The sequence below is a fragment of the Balaenoptera physalus genome (genome assembly GCF_965194825.1).
Source record: "Balaenoptera physalus genome assembly, chromosome: 15".
Taxonomy (NCBI): domain Eukaryota; kingdom Metazoa; phylum Chordata; class Mammalia; order Artiodactyla; family Balaenopteridae; genus Balaenoptera; species Balaenoptera physalus.
The window spans coordinates 66,072,839-66,088,580 of NC_138894.1; the positions used below are offsets into that span (position 1 = coordinate 66,072,839).

The window sequence follows — 15,742 nt, forward strand, 5'->3', positions numbered from 1 at the left end:
ATAAAGCAGTTTAAATGAATAGAAGATGTATATTAATCCATGTGGAGTGAGAACTTGAGAAGAAAGTATAGAATATATTATTTAATAAAGATGGAAAACAGGCAAATCAACATTATTTATTGTTTATGGATGCATATATAAAAAAAAACAACACACAAAAATTAAAACTGGGGATTCAGGATAGGTGTTACCTCTACAGATGGCAGGAGAGGAATGGGACAGATTAGTTACAGGGGCTTTAACTACATGTGTAAGATTTTATTTTGGAAAGAAGGAAGAGAGAGAAAAGAAATAAAAGAAGAAAGGGAGGGAGGGAAGAGACAGGGAGGAAGAAAGAGATCTGAAGCAAATATGGCAAAATTTTATTATATGACTGAGTTGGATGGTTGATATATTTGACACTTTGTTATATTATTCTCTATAGTTTTCTGTATGTTTGAAATAATCTACAGTAAAATGAAAGATGTGCTAATCTTTATAACATCAATCTTCAGTGTTATTAACCAAATCTAATAGTCAAACAAAAATTTTAAAGTAAAAAATTAGCAAACTGAACATACAATTTTCTAGTTCTACTAGTAAACAAACATACTTGTTTCTAGGGAAGATACTATGTACAGTGTAACTTTCCCACTCCCCTTCTAGAGCATCCTTAAGGAAGACGAAGTGGGTGTCTTGGACATGCTGGTGCTTATCAACTACTCTGCTGTGAACCAATTTGTGAAAGAGCTCCTGAAAGACCAGTGAAGGATTGACAATTTGCTCAACCCTTATTTACACCTTTTTTTTTCAAGTCCCCTCAGAATTTTTAAGAAGAGTTTCACAGTTCAGCAGGCCTCCAAATGAAATAGCTTAATGTTAACTCATTTGCTAATAATTAAGTTATTAGTTCGAGAGGCCAAATTAAAGCCTCAATATGGCAAATCAAGGAACCAAGGTCAAATCCATATTGGGTCTCTGACATCAAAATAGGATGAAGATCTGAAGCGCGGCCATTTGTAGGGAAAAGAGCCCAGGACTGAGAGGCTGGAGATCTAGCTCCTGGGGTTAACTGCCACCCACTAGTAGGGTGGTTTTAGAGTATTTGCTTAACCTCTCTCTGAACCTTTATGTCCTTGTCCTATAAAGTAAACTATTGAATCTGATCATTCTGAAGTTCTTTCTAGGTCTAAAAATCTGTAATGTGGTATCCTAAATCACAGCAAGATATGAGCACTTAGATTAAACCATGGGTAATAAGAAATTCTCATTAGAGATTTTCACAAGTCTAATAAATGAGGTAGAAATATGTCTCTAGACCTAAGCTTAAGCAAATCTTTTCCCCTTATTCCCCAAAAGAGGAGGTAGAGATGGAGAATATATATGATGTAGAAATTAATATAGTCTCTTTGTAATCTGCAAGAAATCATGGAAAACTAAAGCCAGAAAATGGAAAATGCAAATGCAGCCGTTCCATTAACCTTTCTGAAGCTATTATGTACAAGGGCACTGTTAAGCACTAAAGGAGACAGTCCTAGCCCTCAGAAGCTTAAGATTTTGAAGAAGAGGATTTGGATGCTAACTACATTTTTATATGTAATAGAGGCATATAAAAGTGTGTTACAGGATCAAATAAGAGCACTTAATCCTGACTAGGGAAATCAAGGAAGGCTTCTGGGAGGAAATAAGGTTTAAACTAAATTCTAAAGGATAAATAGGAACTAGCTGAGGGAAGAAGCAAGTAGGAACCCCATATGAAAATGCAGAGAAGGGCAGTTCCCTGGAGGTCCAGTGGTTAGGACTCTGCGCTCTCAGCACCGAGGGCCCGAGTTCAATCCTTGGTCAGGGAACTAAAATCCCACAAGCTGCATGACACGGCCCAAAAAAAAAAAAAAAAGAAAATGCAGAGAAGTAATATGAGAGCATTGTAATTTCAGTAAAGAGCAACTAACGTGGTATGGCTATAATTCAGAGTAGGGGAATATGGCAGGAGATGAGCGTGGCAATTTAGGCAAAGGTCAGATCATGAAAGGTACTGAATGCCAAAAAAAGGACTTTAGGTTTTATCAACAGTAATGAAGAACCACTTAAAACCAAGGATAGAGATCAGATACAAGGTGAATTTTAGCTAAATTTCTCTGAAAGCTCTGTGGGTGATAGATTGGAGGTGTGACAGACTACAATCAGGGAGACCAGGTTTAAGACACGAATACACTAATCCAGATAACAACTGACAAGAGCCTTGGCTAAGACAAGCGTTCTGATTCTCAAAAGCATTCTTTAGAAAAGGACAGATTCTGGAAACTATAGATTGGTCAACTACATTTTCCTCTCTAGACAACTACAAAAAATCACCTGAAGGGTCATTGGGGAGCATTAGAAAATGTGTTGAATGGTTGATCACTAGGAACAACTAACGAATGGTTCACCCAAACCAACCTCCTCTCCTTTTTGATGGGGCTGCCAGATTGAGAGACCAGAGAAGGAGGTATGGACCATGTGCCTTGACTTCTCTGTTTTGATGGCTCGTGTTCATCTTGGTGTGGACACTAGCCCCATCCCGTGCTTTGTTTTCAGTCTTGCCCTTCGTCACAATAACCTAGATGAAGATTTCTTTGTAAGAATTATTACGACCTTGGTGAGACCCTCACAACTCAGAGATGGGCATTTAAATCCAAAAAAAGGTCAAACAAAAGGTACTGGGCCTTGCCTAAAAATATTTTCCAATTTCAGAGGCTATGGCAGCCAAATCACCCATGGGCCTTGACACTGTGATTTGTCAAGAATTCAACATAATACTCCAGATGAGAATTGACCAACCTGTCAAAGCCAATTGATTTTGTTTCATATCAGTTATTCTCAGCTTTAATCCTTATGTCATTTTGTACGATTCCCAATGGACAGCTGTGGATTCCCCAGATCCTGCCAGGCTCTCTCTTCCATACTAAGTTCTTTCCCACCCTTGGGCTTTTGCACAGCTGTTTCTTGCCTAGAGTACCCTTTCCAATTGCTTCACCTCTCTGATTTTAGGTCTCGGCTGAAGGCTTTCTTTGACCACCCCACCTAAAATAGGGTGCCCCTTGGTTTCACCATCTCTCACCCTTGTTCTCCTTCAGGACATTCATGACAGCCTGCACTGATTGATTTGTCTGTTAGGTTTGGTTTGGTTTGGTTTGGTCTTGTCCGTCTCCCAACAAGAATGAGAATTCCCTGAGGACAGGGACCATTTCTGTCTTATTCATCACCGTATCAACAGCATGTAGCATGGTGCCTGGAACATAATAGGTCATCGATTAATATTTATAGAATGAATGCATGAGTGAATCTCTGGCTTCCTTGATTCAGAGTGGGCTCATCTATATAAGACTCCACTTTGCCTCAGCCTCTCCAGTCTGCTTTCTGCCCTGACCAGCCACCAACCTTCTCACCCACAGAGAATCCTATTTCGCCCATCACCCCTGCCTGGCTCAGCCCTTCCAGACTTGCTCTCTCCCCTCAGGCTACACAATGAACAGCGTGTTTGTCTTGGAGCTGTTTCTCTTGCTGCCTCAGTGATCAGCTAGAGCCGTTAACCTCAGCTGCTCTTTGCTGCCTCTACTTGTCAAAAAACAAAAAAACAAAAACAGCCAAAACCACAGCTGCCTTGGGATCCTACAGCTAACCCTTGAGAACTGCCTCTAATTATCAAATTTACATAAGGCACAAAGTTGACAGTGTGGCTAATACAATGGTGAATCAATATCACAGTGATCTTCACCGGCTGGTTAATGACATCTCTGGAACATTGTTTTCAAGCTGGGGTCCATCCTTTAAGGGGTAAAGATTGAAAACTTATGTCCAGAAGAGGGTAAGTTTGTAAGCTATTGGAATAAAAATGGAGCTAAACACGCAGACTCTGGAGCCAGACTGAGTTTGAATCCTGGCTCTAGTACTTACTGTGTGATATTTGGTAAATTAAATAACCTTGTGCCTTGGTTTCCCCAACTGTGAAGTGGGGCTAATAGTAGTGCCCATCTCATAGAATTACGAGGATTAAATGAGTTGATACATGCAAAGCACTTAAAACAGTGTCAGGCACATACTAAGTACTATATGAGTGTCAGATATTATTATATGAAGAATGGTTAAGAAACTGGTACAGTATTTGATTCATTATTCCTCAAGACCCTTGCTACTCATAGAGTGTGGTTTGAGGACCAACTGCATTGGCTTCGTCTGGGAGCTTGTTAGAAATGCAGAATCTCAGGCCCTGCCCTTGACCTACTAAATCAGAGAGGACACAACAGAAGCCAAGTTGGGAGCGGGGAGAGACATAGTAGGATGTTGAGTTCATGTAAGAATAAAATTAGTTTTTTCATTCTTCTTACTGCCTCTTCTTCCCCCTCCCCCACCTCTATTTTGGTCTTTTTTTTTTTTTTCTTTCATTCTCCTTTTTTCTTTTCTTGTATAATATATTTTAAAAGGGAAAGACACACTAGTCAGATAAAAACAGCAACAAGCTTGGAGGGTGTGTCCCCTACCAAGTGTAGCACCACCTGGGCTGCTGCCCCACATCGTCCTAGGCTAAAGGAACCCCGGACTAAAGCAGCCAACAGAGTTATCTTTCTTCACCCACCAGAGAGCAAAGTCAGAGTCAAAAGTGGGCCAAGGGGGGCTGGGGTGGGGGGAGTGGGCCAGGTCTCCTGCCAGGCAGGAGTAATACTGACGCCTCTTACCTCCCTAGCTCCTGACAGGAAGAACTTCCCCAAAGGCAGAATCCCAGCTTGACCAGCTAACTGTGCTCTGCACTACAGTCTAATGGAATGTCCTCGCTCTGGACCTGCCCCATCCACCTGGGAGGAGTAGGAGGAAGCAGCCATGGGAAGAGAAAAGAACCTGGAGGCCCTCACACTGAAGTGGCCAGAGAAAGGCTGTGTTTGAGTCCCCACCATGAGACTCACCCATGGTAACTGGGCCAACCATATAGTCAGGTCTGGCTCAAAATGGCCCACGATGTCTACTAATGAAACCCTACTTTCCTCCTCATGAAGAACTGCGACATGTAAGAGAAACACAAAGAACCTGGTAAACGGACTGCAAAGACATGCCAAGGAAATACGGGGGGAATGGGTTCTCGTTTGGTTCCACTTTGAAAGCAAAATATAGCTTATTTTGAGGTGTCATATTAAGAGAAACTTTGGTTGGAATGGGAATGCCGTGAAAAAGGCAAGACCATTAAAAAGGAAAACAGTTTCATCTCACTGAAGAGACAAAGGAAATATGGTATAACATACAGCTTTTTAATGTCATTTTCTGTGCATTTGGCTTCCTAACTAGTATAAAATACTATATGCCACGGGCCGCATCTTTTTCTTTCAGTTTCCCCAAAGAGAAGCTAATACACTGCATTACATGTGGTAGGTGCTCACTAAATGCATTGCATTTCAGGAGATGCTGATCTCACCAGAACTTAAATCGACTTGACAGTAATCAGATGATTAATAGCATTAACATGAAGAAAGTACATGGCACTAAAAGACCAGAATCTGTTAAAATCTTCTTCCTGTGTTAACCAGGTATCTACATAGGAAGGCGGCAGGTGGGAATTGTTAGGGAAAAGTGTAAACAGATAAGAACTGAAAATCCTTGTTGCCCCTCTAATTTATGAGTCTGCTCTTAGTCACTTAACATTTATTACGACTTCAATTTCCCTATGTGAAATAAAGGTGGGAGACAGTAGATATCAAAGCAAATAAGATTGATGGAGATGGGCATCAAACACATACCAGGGCACAGAGTCATTTCTGTTGAAATTCCTGGCAGAGAGATGCCTGGTCTCACTCTGTCAGTGTCACAGCTTCCCAGGTTGTCCCACATAAGGAATTTATCCTCAATTACCTGCTGCATTTGAAAAATGAAGAAAATGAAGGTGGTCAGGGAAGCCTGATTGAATGTTTGAAAAAGACTCTAAATCCATCCAGGTTCACAGTCAAATCACCCTTCATTACAACTCCTAAGCAGCATTTTAATATAGACGGTCTAACACACAACTTGGGAGAGTGGGGGAGAAGGGGCTAAGTACTGGCTTTTGGGGAGATGGAGCAAGATGTGGAATCAGTTCGTGCCCATTTGGGTTTTTTTAACATCTTTATTGGAGTATAATTGCTTTACAATGTTGTGTTAGTTTCTGCTGTATAACAAAGTCAATCAGCTATATGTATACATATATCCCCATATCCCCTCCCTCTTGTGACTCCCTCCTACCCTCCTTATCCCACCACCCCTAGGTGCTCACAAAGCACCGAGCTGATCTCCCTGTGCTATGCGGCTGCTTCCCACTAACTATCTACTTTACATTTGGCAGTGTATATATGTCAGTGCTACTCTCTCACTTCGTCCTAGCTTACCCTTCCCCTTCCCCGTGTCCTCAAGTGCATTCTCTACATCTGTGTCTTTATTCCTGTCCTGCCCCTAGGTTCTACAGAACCATTTTTTTTTTTTTAGATTCCATATATATGTGTTAGCATATGGTATTTGTTTTTCTCTTTCCGACTTACTTCACTCTGTATGACAGACTCTAGGTCCAACCACCTCACTACAAATAGTTCAATTTCGTTTCTTTTTATGGGTGAGTAATATTCCATTGTATATATGTGCCACATCTTCTTTATCCATTCATCTGTCAATGGGCACTTAGGTTGCTTTCATGTCCTGGCTATTGTAAATAGAGCTGCAATGAACATTGTGGTACATGACTCTTTTTGAATTATAGTTTTCCCTGGGTATATGCCCAGGAGTGGGATTGCTGGGTCATATGGTAGTTCTATTTTTAGTTTTTTAAGGAGTCTCCATACTGTTCTCCATAGTGGCTGTATCAATTTCCATTCCCACCAACAGTGCAAGAGGGTTCCCTTTTCTCCACACCCTCTCCAGCATTTATTGTTTGTAGATTTTTTGATGATGGCCATTCTGACCAGTGTGAGGTGATACCTCATTGTAGTTTTGATTTCCATTTCTCTAATGATTAGTGATGTTGAGCATCCTTTCATGTGTTTGTTGGCAATCTGTATATCTTCTTTGGAGAAATGTCTATTTAGGTCTTCTGACCATTTTTGGATTGGGTTGTTTGTTTTTTTGATATTGAGCTGCATGAGCTGCTTATATATTTTGGAGAATAATCCTTTGTCAGTTGCTTCAGTTACAAATATTTTCTCCCATTCTGAGGGTTGTCTTTTCGTCTTGTTTATGGTTTCCTTTGCTGTGTAGAAGCTTTTAAGTTTCATTAGGTTCCATCTGTTTATTTTTATTTCCATTTCTCTAGGAGGTAGGTCAAAAAAGATCTTGCTGTGATTTATGTCAAAGAGTGTTCTTCCTATGTTTTCCTCTAAGAGTTTTATAGTGTCTGGCCTTACATTTAGGTCTCTAATCCATTTTGAGTTTATTTTTGTGTAGGGTGTTACGGAGTGTTCTAATTTCATTCTTTTACATGTAGTTCTCCAGTTTTCCCAGCAACACTTATTGAAGAGACTGTCTTTTCTCCGTTGTATACCCTTGCTTCCTTTATCAAAGACAAGGTGACCATATGTGTGTGGGTTTATCTCTGGGCTTTCTATCCTATTCCATTGATCTATATTTCTGTTTTTGTGCCAGTACCATACAGTCTTGATTACTGTAACTTTGTAGTATAGTCCGAAGTCAGGGAGCCTGATTCCTCCAGCTCCGTTTTTCTTTCTCAAGATTGCTTTGCTATTTGAGGTCTTTAGTGTTTCCATACAAATTGTGAAATTTTTTGTTCTAGTTCTGTGAAAAATGCCATTGGTAGTTTGACAGGTATTGCATTGAATCTGTAGATTGCTTTGGGTAGTATAGTCATTTTCACAATATTGATTCTTCCAATCCAAGAACATGGTATATCTCTCCATCTGTTTGTAACATCTTTAATTTCTTTCATCAGCATCTTATAGTTTTCTGCATACAGGTCTTTTGTCTCCCTAGGTAGGTTTATTCCTAGGTATTTTATTCTTTTTGTTGCAATGGTAAATGAGAGTGTTTCCTTAATTTCTCTTTCAGATATTTCATCATTAGTGTATAGGAATGCAAGAGACTTCTGTGCATTAATTTTGTATCCTGCTACTTTATCAGATTCATTGATTAGCTCTAGTAGTTTTCTGGTAGCATCTTTAGGATTCTCTATGTATAGTATCATGTAATCTGCAAACAGTGATGGTTTTACTTCTTTTTTTCCGATTTGGATTCCTTGTATTTCTTTTTCTTCTCTTATTGCTGTGGCTAAAACTTCCAAAACTATGTTGAATAATAGTGGTGAGAGTGGGCAACCTTGTCTTTTTCCTGATCTTAGAGGAAATGGTGTCAGTTTTTCACCATTGAGAACAATGTTGGCTGTGGGTTTGTCATATATGGCCTTTATTATGTTGAGGTGGGTTCCCTCTGTGCCCACTTTCTGGAGAGTTTGTATCATAAATGGGTGTTGAATTTTGTCAAAAGCTTTTTCTGCATCTATTGAGAGTATTATCCTTCAAATTGTTAATATGGTGTATCACATTGATTGCTTTTGTGTATATTGAAGAATCCTTGCATTCATGGGATCATGATCATGGTGTATGATCCTTTAATGTGCTGTTGGATTCTGTTTGCTAGTATTTTGTTGAGGATTTTTGCATCTATGTTCATCAGTGGTATTGGCCTGTAATTTTCTTTTTTTGTGTGGCATCATTGTCTGGTTTTGGTATCAAGGTGATGGTGGCCTCACAGAATGAGTTTGGGAGTGTTCCTCCCTCTGCTATATTTTGGAAGAGTTTGAGAAGGATAGGTGTTAGATCTTCTCTAAATGTTTGATAGAACTTGCCTGTGAAGCCATCTGGTCCTGGGCTTTTGTTTGCTGGAAGATTTTTCATCACAGTTTCAATTTCAGTGCTTGTGATTGGTCTGTTTATATTTTCTATTTCTTCCTGGTTCAGTCTCGGAAGGTTGTGCATTTCTAAGAATTTGTCCATTTCTTCCAGGTTGTCCATTTTATTGGCATAGAGTTGCTTGTAGTAATCTCTCATGATCCTTTGTATTTCTGCAGTGTCAGTTGTTACTTCTCCTTTTTCTTTTGTAATTCTATTTATTTGAGTCTTCTCCCTTTTTTTCTTGATGAGTCTGGCTAATGGTTTATCAATTTTGTTTATCTTCTCAAAGAACCAACTTTTAGTTTTATTGATCTTTGCTATAGTTTTCTTTGTTTCTATTTCATTTATTTCTGCTCTGATCTTTATGATTTCTTTCCTTCTGCTAACTTTGGGGGGTTTTTGTCCTTTTTTCTCTAATTGCTTTAGGTGTAAGTTTAGGTTGTTTATTTGAGATGTTTCTTGTTTCTTGAGGTAGGATTGTATTGCTATAATTTTCCCTCTTAGAACTGCGTTTGCTGCATCCCATAGGTTTTGGGTCATCGTGTTTTCATTGTCATTTGTTTCTAGGTATTTTTTAATTTCCTCTTTGATTTCTTCAGTGATCTCTTCGTTATTTAGTAGTATTGTTTAGCCTCCACGTGTTTGTATTTTTTACAGATTTTTTCCTGTAATTGATATCTAGTCTATAGCATTGTGGTCGGAAAAGATACTTGATATGATTTCAATTTTCTTAAATTTACCAAGGCTTGATTTGTGACCCAAGATATGATCTACCATGGAGAATGTTCCATGAGCACTTCAGAAGAAAGTGTAATCTGCTCTTTTTGGATGGAATGTCCTATAAATATCAGTTAAATCCATCTTGTTTAATGTGTCATGTAAAGTTTGTGTTTCCTTATTTATTTTCATTTTGTATGATCTGTCCATTGGTGAAAGTGGAGTGTTAAAGTCCCCTACTATTACTGTGTTACTGTTGATTTCCCCTTTTATGGCTGTTAGCATTTGCCTTATGTATTGAGGTGCTCCTATGTTGGGTGCATAAATATTTACAATTGTTATATCTTCTTCTTGGATTGATCCCTTGATCATTATGGAATGTCCTTCTTTGTCTCTTGTAATAGTCTTTATTTTAAAGTCTATTTTGTGTGGTATGAGAATTGCTACTCCAGCTTTCTTTTGATTTCCATTTGCATGGAATATCTTTTTCCATCCCCTCACTTTCAGTCTGTATGTGTCCCTAGGTCTGAAGTGGGTCTCTTGTAGACAGCATATGTATGGGTCTTGCTTTTGTATCCATTCAGCCAGTCTATGTCTTTTGGCTGGAGCATTTAATCCCTTTATATTTAAGGTAGCTATCGATATGTATGTTCCTATTACCATTTTCTTAATTGTTTTGGGGTTTTTTTGGTAGGTCTTTTTCTTCTTTTGTGTTTCCTGCTTAGAGAAGTTCCTTTAGCATTTGTTGTAAAGCTGGTTTGGTGGTGCTGAATTCTCTTAACTTTTGCTTGTCTGTAAAGGTTTTAATTTCTCCGTCAAATCTGAATGAGATCCTTGCTGGGTAATCTTTGTTGTAGGTTTTTCCCTTTCATCACTTTAAATATGTCCTGCCGCTCCTTTTTGGCTTGCAGAGTTTCTGCTGCAAGACCAGCTGTTAACCTTATGGGGATTCCCTTGTATGTTGTTTGTTGCTTTTCCCTTGCTGCTTTTAATACTTTTTCTCTGTATTTAATTTTTGATAGTTTGATTAATATGTGTCTTGGCATGTTTCTCCTTGGATTTATCCTGTATGGGACTCTCTGCGCTTCCTGGACTTCACTATTTCCTTCCGCATGTTAGGGAAGTTTTCAACTATAATCTCTTCAAATATTTTCTCAGACCCTTTTTTTTTTTTGTCTTCTTCATTTCGGACCCCGAAAATTCGTATGTTGGTGAGTTTAATGTTGTCCCAGAGGTCTCTGAGACTGTCCTCAATTCTTTTTATTCTTTTTTCTTTATTCTGCTCTGTGGTAGTTATTTCCACTATTTTATCTTCCACGTCACTTATCTGTTCTTCTGCCTCAGTTATTCTGCTATTGATTCCTTCTAGAGAATTTTTAATTTCATTTATTGTGTTGTTCCTCATTGTTTGCTTGCTCTTTAGTTCTTCTAGGTCCTTGTTAAACGTTTCTTGTATTTTCTCCATTCTATTTCCAAGATTTTGGATCATCTTTACTATCATTATTCTGAATTCTTTTTCAGGTAGACTGCCTATTTCCTCTTCATTTGTTTGGTCTGGTGTGTTTTTTACCTTGCTCCTTCATCTGCTGTGTATTTCTCTGTCTTCTCATTTTGCTTAACTTACTGTGTTTGGGGTCTCCATTTCGCAGGCTGCAGGTTCGTAGTTGCCGTTGTTTTTGGTGTCTGCTTCCAGTGGGTAAGGTTGGTTCAGTGGGTGTGTAGGCTTCCTGGTGGAGGGGACTGGTGCCTGTGTTCTGGTGGGTGGGGCTGGATCTTGTCTTTCTGGTGGGAAGGGCCACATCTGGCAGTGTGTTTTGGGGTATCTGTGAACTTAGTATGATTTTAGGTAGCCTTTCTGCTAATGGGGGGGGTTGTGTTCCTGTCTTGCTAGTTGTTTGGCATGGCGCGTCCAGCACTGGAGCTTGCTGGCCATTGGGTGGAGCTGGGTCTTAGTGTTTAGACAGAGATCTCTCGCCAATTGACATTACGTGGGGCCAGGAGGTCTCTGGTGGTCCAGTGTCCTGAACTCGGCTCTCCCACCTCGGAGGCTCAGGCCTGACACCAGGGCAGAGCACCAAGACCCCGTCAGCCACACGGCCAGGTATGTGGGGATTTTCTTGCCTTTTGGGAAGTCTGAGGTCTTCTGCTAGCGTTCAGTAGGTGTTCTGTAGTTGTTCCACATGTAGATGTATTTTTGATGTATTTGTGGGGAGGAAGGTGATCTCTACGTCATACTCCTCCGCCATCTTTCATCCCCCTACAATAGGAGACTCCACTGATGACGCCAACCTCCGCAAGAGCTAGAGGTGCAGAGGCATTTTTTCAGAGGGTTCGCAGCTTGCTTTTTTTCTTTTCTTTTCCTTTGTGCTTCGTCTAGTTTCACTTGTTCACAGAGTGCTTCATGCAGAGGCCTTGCACCCAGCACTTCAGATCAGAGTGCCTAGGGAGAAATGGCTGCACTGTCACCTCAGCTCGGCAGGCCAGGCCGTGTTCGGAAGCGCTGCCCCTGACACTGCAACTCAAGATGGCGGTGGAAGGCCATGCGCAGCCTGCCCATTTGTATATGGCATTCAAGGAGCAAATATCCCTCCCTGCCAGGTGAGGGAATGGGATGGGTCGTGGGGAAAAGAAGGGAATCCAAATTATTCTGATTCACTACACCCTAGAGATACCCAGACAAGGTCACTGTATGTCTTAGTCCATTCAACTTGCTATAACAGAATACCATAGACTGGGTGGATTATAAACAACAGAAATTTATTTCTCACAGTTCTGGAGGTTGGGAAGTCCAAGACAAGGTGCCAGTACATTTCAGTGTCTGGCGAGAGCCCACTTCCTGGTTCACAGATGGCAGTCTTCTCATTGTGTCCTCACTTGGGGTAAGGGGCAAGAGAGCTCTCTGGGGTCTCTTTTATAAGGGCACTAATTCCACCTTCATGACCTAATCACCTCCCAAAGTCCCACCCCACCAAATACCATCACATTGGGGATTAGGTTCCAACATAAGAATTTTGGGGGGACACAAACACTGAGTCTATTGCGACATACTTGAAAGTGTAAAAGAGGCTTACTTTCTTCCTAGGCTCCTCATTACTAAACCAAAGGTCAAAACCAGTAAGTACATTACTTATTGTGTTAAGACTGCATTGTAGTTTAACCTTGGTTCAAAGAGAATGGAACAGACTGATGTTTTAACGTCAGACTGGTAACAAGAAAATCTGGTGCCAAATATGAGAGTTTATTATAATCAGAAGTGGGATGGGAAGCAAAGAATTAACAGGAACACAAGTAACACATACGCCCCTAAATTTTCAGTTATCGCATGATGAGTATATTTGTTGAAAGCAGTATTTCAGGAGGGCTACACCATATTTCAGGGCTATGTTAAGTAACAGAGTGAAGAGGAAGAGAAAGGAAATAGAATCTTATCAAGAAGGAAATGAGTCAAACAAAAGCAAAAAAAAATCTCGAGAATACTTTTGAAGTAAATCTATTTAGAAACCTCAGAGTCCCTTAAACCTTTGGAGAGGAGAACCATAATCTGGTTTATCATTTACAGTTCTGAAACTTGGCCAAGTTCAGTGAGAACCACAGGATTGTGTGTGTGTGTGTGTGTGTGTGTGTGTGTGTGTGTGTATGTAGTATTACTGGAACATCAACTTGTCATTGAAAACAACAACAAATTTCAATGGAACAAGAAAAAGATGATGTAAAATCAAATACTACAACATTCAGAAATCAACTGATTTCTAAATCAACTGTTTCTAGCTCCAACTGGAGATTATTACCTGTACTAAGAATATTACTTAGACAATGAAAGTTGAGCCCAAAGATGTAACTCACATTATTGGTAGGGGTTTGTGAAGTGGCTTACAGAAATAAAATTAAACAAATATTCTACCTATAGTGAGAGTAAGTTACACATACTGGATTCTGTTTACCAGGCAAATGTTATTGTCCTAATTTACTGCTTGATTCTTAACTCTTCATTTCAAAAACAATAGCGGTTTATCTAACAAAATTCTATTCATTTCCTCATGCTATAATTGTAGAAATTTTTCACTCTAAATTCCATTAATTATCATTAAATTAGTAGATTAAACTTTGTTGAGACCTTCTTTATTGAAATGTTTTTTCATCCAATTCTGCCACTTGTTAACTCAAAAGTCCATTATCCTTATCTCCACCTCCCCTAATTCTAGTAGTACCTATAGACCCCTAACACTAGGCAAGTGCTACCTCAAGCTAACACATCCCATATAAAATTCATATAAAGGAAGGGACCTCCCGACCATCTCTCCCTGTCTTACATTATTTCAAAAATACTACTCAAGGCTCAATGGTACACATTTATTAAGGCCACTAGCAATTTTTTTTTTTTTTAATTTTTAAAGAGATCATCGAACATTTGAGTTGATTATACTTGAACTGCAGAATCATGGAGTTATAGGCAACAGCCCTCTCTTTTTACCTCAGAGGTTAAACGACTTGCATCACACAGGTCAGTAAATAGAAGGCTTGCACCAGAACTCAGGTCTCACTCCCAGGTGAGTAATCCTGAGTGTGTGTACTATAAGATAAACACAAGTAACAGTGTCGGGTTCTTTACTGAAGGGAAAATGAGAATCAGCACTCTAAAATACCATTCATTTCCATAAGTTTCCAGGCTATTCCAGTTCTGTTCTAAATGAGTAGGAATTTGTACATCTTATAAAGAGAGCCAAATTTTCAAATAAGGGAATGAGACAAATGCAGCCGCATAGGAGGTACGTGTGCTAAAAAAAGAATATGCCTCTCCTTATCTCAGAAACACTTCATATACATTTTCTTAACTTGAGCAAGTCAAGCTAAATTTGATTAAGCACATTTCTACATATCACATGAGCCTACCACTAGTACAGAAGAGAGTGGAAACCAAAAGAAATGCCACATATTTCATGGTGTGATTCAGTTTCTTTCCAAATGACACTTCCTTTGAAAAGGCATAGATTTGAAATCTGCCTTTTGGAAAATACTTCTTTTCAATTTTCAAATATAATTGTGATGTAATTGATCTAATCTGCATTTCAAAGCTTCTAGAGCTGAGCTTAACACCAAAACTAAGCATGAGATCTCCTTTTATGGACCAAAATAAAGAACAGTGTATTGAATTATTAGATAAGCTTTTGTTCTTTTCTTCAAATATTTGCATGAATTATTCAGGCCTTGTATGGATGGAGCTTTGAAATATTCAAATTCCTTGAAATATTTCATTATTTAAGGTTCATACTTATTAAATCCTGTAGGATGCACTTTTCCTGTGAAAGTGCACATTCAGTTCAGTTATTATTTCTTCAGTAGAGAGTGTATACAGAGCAGAGTCTCAGGTGATGGAGGAGATACAAAGATAAGCAAGAAAATCTTCAGAGATTTTTACCCACAGGGGGAATACAAAGCTATAAAATACTTGTAAACCACAAGTTATACAGTTTATAAAGAGAAAGAGATACCTTCCAGCCAGGGGCTAAAGAAAAAACTTCAGAGAGCATCTGGCATGTCAAATGGGCCCTGAAAGACCAACAGGAATTTCACAAGTAGGAGAGCCATGAAATGACGGGGCTGAGATCTCCACTTGACTCACGCTCTCAGTTTCATCTATGAAACCCCTTTTAGATATGATAACCCATGCAGTCATCTTCCCAGCCATGATGCTAGCTCCTCTGGTCTACACCTTGATTTGGTCCCCCACCAGGCAAACACATTCTGACTATCCCAGGAGCCCCTTTTCTGAGGGCTGCTCCTACATTCCTTCTCCACAGATACTCCCTCATTCAGCAATTCTGGTCACAAGCAGCCCTAAAGAATCAGTGCAGAGCAGCAATCACAATCTCATCAGAACCCTTAATACATACCCATTCCTTCTCTCCCTTAAATCCTGCTTAGCGAAAGATGCAACCCAAATAGCTACAAATGCGGCCATGTTACCCCACACCCACTTCCAATGCATCCATGATACCCCAAACAGTAGTCCTTAACTTGGTGTGGAAAGCTTTTCTGTCCAGCTTCATTTATCTCCATTCTCCCTGGCTCACAGTGACTCTTTGTAGACCCCAACACACACACACACACACACACACACACTCACTCACTCACAGGCACCATGTTATATTTTGGTT

General features: G+C 39.6%; 1 long non-coding RNA gene across 3 annotated transcripts in view; it reads right to left on the reverse strand.

Annotated features, from left to right (window-relative positions):
- The window catches only part of LOC309644263, a 200,341-nt gene that overhangs the window by 155,507 nt on the left and 29,092 nt on the right, over window positions 1-15,742 (reverse strand). For all 3 annotated transcript variants that reach the window (XR_014254320.1, XR_014254321.1, XR_014254322.1), the window contains exon 3: window positions 5,745-5,859. This is a non-coding gene — a long non-coding RNA (uncharacterized lncRNA). The remainder of the gene's footprint in view (window positions 1-5,744; window positions 5,860-15,742) is intronic.